This window comes from Meriones unguiculatus, chromosome 1 (assembly GCF_030254825.1).
Source record: "Meriones unguiculatus strain TT.TT164.6M chromosome 1, Bangor_MerUng_6.1, whole genome shotgun sequence".
Taxonomy (NCBI): Eukaryota; Metazoa; Chordata; class Mammalia; order Rodentia; family Muridae; genus Meriones; species Meriones unguiculatus.
Window position 1 is genome coordinate 117853808 of NC_083349.1, and position 6454 is coordinate 117860261.

Consider the following 6454-nt stretch of genomic DNA (forward strand, 5'->3'; position numbering starts at 1 on the left):
AGAGATACTTGCTTTACAAACAAGATGGAAAATGTGGTTTAAAACAGACATCATTAGTATCACTGTTTACGAGATAAGCCAAAATGCAGAAGACCAATAGAGAGTTGTGTTATCAACAGATCTGACTCCATCCATTTCAAGCATCTTGATTTGTGCCTGATTTTCTCATGACTTTATTCGCTATTTTGCCACTTCAAATAATCTGACTGATAGGTGCTATAACCAACTTATATCATATAACACTCAATTAGGACTACTATGACTCTGTCCTAGAGGCATTGCAGATGTGGCTGTTGTGTCACATGTGTGTCAGTAGGTGGCAGAGAGTAGAGAGCCTAGGTTTACACTCAGTGTTCTGGGAATGATTAGTAGCCTAACATTTCCTAAAAGAGTAAGGCTCAGACCACAACCAATCCGATGCCAGGGGACCTAGACAGGGATCTAACCTGAGACCACTAACATTCCGGCACCAGGCAGGCCTGGCCAGGCTCCCAGGACTAGAAGCAATCCAGAAACTAGAAGAACCCCAGATACCAGGTGATAGTAGGCCAGAGACCCTTGCAAGGGACCACTAGTGTGGGCCGGGTGAGAAGCAAGCCTGCATCGCACCTGGGCAGCACAGTAGAGCACGCCCTGGATGTGGGGGTTTCAGGTGAGCTGGCCCTGAGGTTGTAAGCACAGGAGAGCTGGCTTTACCTCTTAACTGCTGTGTAGTGTCATAGACAAAGGGGAGACACTCTCCTACCTTCCCTGGTCCCTCACCATCTATGGCAGACTGGAGAACTTGCCCTGGAGTCAGTGGAAGAACTGGCCATAGCCCTCATCAACTGTAAAACTCAGGATAGTTGGGCCCTGCACCTCACCTTGGCACCAAGGCAGAGCTGGCTCTGGTTTCAGGAGTTGCTGGTGAGACAGCCCTAAGGGAGTGAGAAAGGACAGCTAGTAGGCTGACCAGCTCAGATACCTCTTAGGCCCAGATACGGGGCTTTAAACTGGCCTATCCCAACAACTTCCTCACCTGTAGACTGCCGAAGAGCATCAAGGGGCCAGTCCTACAGATCCAAAACTACAGAATCTCAATGACACATGACAACAGGATATCTGAGAGTAGTCTCAGTGAGGTTTCAGTATTGATAGAGTAGCAGAAGCCAGAGGCTTCATACCAGACCAAATTAGACATTGTAATGAACATTTCCAAGCAAAGAGGTCTAAACAAAAGCCAATACTGTAGGACACACTGTGATCCACTACAGCGTCCTCAACAAGATTTCTTTTGTCTGTTGGAGGGGAGGTTGTAAGGTATGAGGGGAGGAAAGGAGTTGAGGTGAATGATATGAAAGTCTCAAAAAAAAATCAGAAGTTTTTTTAAACACTATGAACACTTCAATGATCAAGAGTCAAATTGAAGTTTTGACCTCAGATTTCCTCAGAATCTAAAATTTAGACCATTCAATCTCTAAAATCCTTCTTTTCGTTAAGTTTCCATATTGCTATTTCTACTTGGCCAGGTATTGATTAAGACTGTGTTAATGGTTGAGCAGATGTCCTTGTTGCATACTTGAGCATCTTTTGGATACATAGGATTGGTATAGTTGGATCTTGAGGAAGCGCTATTCCTACTTGTCTGAGGATTGGTATAGTTGGATCTTGAGGAAGCGCTATTCCTACTTGTCTGAGATAGCACCAGATTGATTTACTAAGTGATTGTACAAGTTTCCATTCCCATCAGCATTGGAGGAGGGTTCCCCTTTCTCCATATCCTCTCCAGCATGTGTTGTCACTTGAGTTATTCATCTTAGCCATTCTGATGGGTGGTGTAAGGTGAAATCTCAGGGTCGTTTTGATCTGCATTTCCCTGATGACTACAGACATTGAACATTTCTTTAAGTATTTTTCTGCCATTTGACATTCCTCTATTGAGAATTCTCTGTTTAACTCTGTACCCCATTTTTTAATTGGATTATTTGATTTGTGGCTGTTTAACTTCTTAAGTTCTTTATATATACTGGATATTAGCCCTCTGTCAGATATAGGGTTGGTGAAGATCCTTTCCCAATCTGTAGGCAATCGTTTTGTTTTAACAACAGTGTCCTTTGCTTTACAGAAGCTTTTCATTTTCATCAGGTCCCATTTATTGATTGTTGCTCTTAGAGCCTGTGCTGTTGGTGTTCTGTTCAGGAAGTTGTCTCCTGTGCCAATGAGTTCAATGCTCTTCCCCACTTCTTCTTCTAACAGGTTTAGTGTGTCTGATTTTGCACTGAGGTCTTTGATCCACTTGGACTTTAGTTTTGTAGAAGCTTTATTTGTAATAGCCAGAAGCTGGAAATAGCTCAGATGCCCCTCAGTTGAGGAATGGATACAGAAATTGTGGTACATCTACATAATGAAAGATTACTCAGTGATTAAAAAAAAAAAAAAGAAATCATGAAATTTTCAGGTAAATGGTGGGAACTGGAAAAGATCATCCTGAGTGAGTTATCTCAGAAGCAGAAAGACACACAGGGTATATACTCACTCATTATTGGATATAAGACATATACTATAGGATAAACATAATAAATTCTGTACACCTAAGGAAACTAATCAAGAAGGAGGACTCTGGCTAAGATGCTCAATCCCCATTCAGAAAGGCAAAAAGGATGGACATAAGAGGAGGGAGAAAACAAGGAACTGGACAGGAGACTACCACAGTGGGCCTCTGAAAGGCTCTACCCTGAAGGGTATCCAGGCAGATGCTGAGACTCATAGCGAAACTTTGGGCAGAGTGCAGGAAATCTTATGAAAGAAGTGTGAGATAGGAAGACCTGGAGAGGACAGGAGCTCCACAAGGAAAGCAACAGATCCCAAAAGTCTGGGCACAGGGGTCTTTTCTGAAACTGATACTCCAGACAAGGACCACTCATGGAGATGGCCTGGAACCCCTGCATGGAGGTAGTCTATGGCAGTTCAGTGTCCAAGTGGCCTCCATAGTAATGGAGACAGGAACTGTCTCTGACATAAACTGATTGGCCTGTTCTTTGATCACCTCCCCCTGAGGGGGGAGCAGCCTTACCAGGCCACAGATGAAGACAATGCAGCCACTCCTGATGAAACCTGCTAGACTAGGATCAGAGGGAAGGGGAGGAAGACCTCCCTTATCAGGAGACTGGGGGAGGGACATGGGTGGGGAATAGGGAGGATAGGATTGGGAGGGGAGGAGGAAGGGAGGTACAGGGGGTACAAAATGAATAAACCATAATTAATTAAAATAAACATAATTTTAAAATAAATAAATAATAAAAAAGGAAAAGAAACTTTTGGCATTTAAGACCAGAATCTGGAATAAAATGAGCAGCTAGAACTCAAAAAAAGAAAAGAAAAGAAAAAAGACTGTGTTAATGATGTTCTGCTTTAATTGGCAAGGTGGAAAACTAGCTAAATTCAAATATCTATCCCAGCCCTTACTTTTGAGTTGAAATTGACTACAATGTTTCCCCAGTTCAAACTTTGTCTTTAATATATTTATCTAAAGGAAAGGACAAATGTCGTATTACATTTTCTAGTGGGTGATTTTCACTGCAAGAAAATATACCATTTTTGTAGCATATGCAAATATGAATTGATTCTTTTCTGATGAAGCATGTTCACGTAATTAGAGATCTCTAAAATCGCATAAGGTTTGAATAAGTTACTGTTGATTGATGGCATTAGTCTTAATCTCTAAGGACCTACTGTATTATGTTTTAGTGTTTCCTGGCTTCTAAGCAAGGAGCGCCATCTCAAAGGTGAGCCTGTCATCACTACAGGAAAGTGCTGGAGGTCTTTTATATTTGGGATAGGACTTGATGGGACTTCCAGCTGAGCTTCGCATCCAGCAGGAGTTAGGCTTTAATAGAAAGAATCCTCCTGGCCTAGGTGATCTTGGGGACAGCTGTAAGCCCAGCCAGCCTTGGATAACTATCTGTGAAATAACTGACAATGAGGAAGAAAAGGCAAGAGAAATGTGGGTGGAATTGGTGTGGAACATGCCAGAGCACAGAGCCTGTATTGCTATTTCAGCTAATTTTTCAGTAGACTCCCCAGACCACACCTGGCAGGGGAATGCCAAGTCCAACAGTTAGTGAAGCTTAAGGCTCTTACAACAATTTTAGACATAAGCACCTAAAAGGAACTCTAGTAACAACTCTGAAGGACCATATGTCTCCCTCATCTCTCCAAGTGTGAGGTAGTCCCTCACTACAAATCAGGGCTGCTGGTGTCTATCCATTTCCACAAAATTGGCATGGCTCATTCCAGTAGCTATGTCTGTAGGTTTTGTTTTATATTCTATTGTTTCACATTCATTCCTTTCTGGTAATTATATCTTGTGTTTAGGAGAGTCGGGAGTAAAAGCAGTAAGGCTTGGGGCGGGAGAAAGGACTCAGTGGTTAAGGGCACTGGCTGCTCTTCCAGAGGACCTGGGTTCATTCCCAGTCCAACATGGGAGCTATAGGGGATCTGACTGTCACTCACACAGACATACGTGCAGGCAAAACAACAATGCACATGAAACAGAAACAATTTTAAATATCAGCTACAAAGGAGAGAGGTTAATAAAACTGGCTCTCAGAAATGGCCTGCCTATCCTTTATCCTTTTCATTGTACAGTAATCAGAGTGCAAACACCAATCAAGCACACCAAGTAAGAACAATTTCACCACGACCCTCAGCAATCAATAACATTTCAATATATATGTGGGGGTGGTGTGAGTACATATGTACATGTCTACAGATTTCTGTGGATGCATAAAGATATGTAAATTTAAATCTTTTCAACACTTTCGTCTTGATCATCAAGCAGAAATCTGCCTAGAAGAAGTTGTATTTCTTTGGACATCAAGCATAAACCTGTCTAGAGGAAGTTGTATTTCTTTGGACAACTATACTGAGTAAACAAACTGCCTTCCTCAGATATGTAGACCAGGTAAAGTTTTTGATGGGAGGCTCAGAAATGTTGCCGAGCCAGTATCTGAGGACTCACTTCTAACATTGATAATATTGTGCCTGATTACTAACTCTAAATGGTCAGGAATGTGGAAGTTCTATGAGGTAGCTTGACTTTATGTAGGTTTGGGGATAAAAGCTGAATTTCTATTAAACAAACAATAGCTTGATAGTGGGTTTTAGTGGTATGACTAATACTGATATTAGTCACAAAAGCCTTAATACATTAGCATTCGCTAACAGGGCAGCTTTTCTTCCATCTAAAATCATAAGGAGAGAGATGAGGCTCCGCCAATACACTTGAGTAAATATGAAACTGCCAATCAGCAAGGAGCAAACGAGATATCCTCTAGTTACCATGAAATAATTGGGTAAGCAATAGTTATCTGTGAGGAAACATACTGTTGTGGTTTTTTTCTAGTTGCTACACACACACATGCAGGTACACACATACACACACACACACACACACACACACACACACACACACGCAACAGAGTACATGGGTGAAAATTAGAGGGTAACTAGATGCAGTTCTTCCCTTCTACTTCATGAGTCTCAGGGAACTGAGCTCAAGTCATCAGACTTGGAAGAAAGTGCCGTACATGCAGAACCATCTCACCAAACCAAACACTTGCTTTTTTTCCCCTCCATTAATTCGAATCAATTCCATTGATCAACCTGTCATGCCAATACCATGAGGCTTTTATTACTATTGCTCTGCAGTACAGCTTGAAATCAAGAATGGTGATACCTCCAGAAGTTCTTTTATTGTACAGGATTGTTTTAGTTATCATAGTTTTTGTTGTTGTTTTTCCATATGAAGTAGAGATTTGTTCTTTTAAAGTCTGTAAGAATTATGTTGATATTTTGATCAGAATTACATTGAATCTGTAGATCGCTTTTGGCAGGATGGCCAGTTTTACTATGTTAATCCTACCGATCCATGAGCATGGGCTATCTTTCCATCTTCTGATATCTTCTTCAATTTCTTTCTTCAGAGGCTTAAAGTTCTTGTCACACCGGTCTTTCATTTGTTAGGTTAGAGTTACACCAAGATATTATTTGTAGCTATTGTAAAGGGTGTCGTTTCCCTAATTTCTTTCTCACCTTGCTTATCATGTGTATACAAGAGAGCGACTGATTTTTTTTTTTTTTAGTTAATTTTGTATCTAGGCACTTTGCTAAAGGTGTTTATCAGCTATAGCAGTTCTCTTGTAGAATTTTAGGTTCGCTTGTGTATGTTATCATATTATCTGTGAACAGGAATACTTTAACTTTTTCCTTTCAATTTGTATCCCCTTGATCTTAGTTGTCTTATTGCTCTAGCTAAGATTTCAAGTATTATATTGAAGAGATATGGAGAGAATGGAAATCCTTGTTTTTACATATGTGCCTTGTATCCCTGATCTCTCAATACTTTTTTTTTTTTATTTTTCAAGACAGGGTTTCTCTGTGTAGCCTTGGCTGTTCTGGACTCAATTTGTAGACC

The 6454-nt window shown here is 41.0% G+C and overlaps 1 pseudogene; it reads left to right on the forward strand.

Moving 5' to 3' along the window:
• Nucleotides 1–263: 263 nt before the first annotated feature.
• LOC132651809 (small nucleolar RNA SNORA17) lies at nucleotides 264–381 on the forward strand (annotated as a pseudogene).
• Nucleotides 382–6454: the final 6073 nt, after the last annotated feature.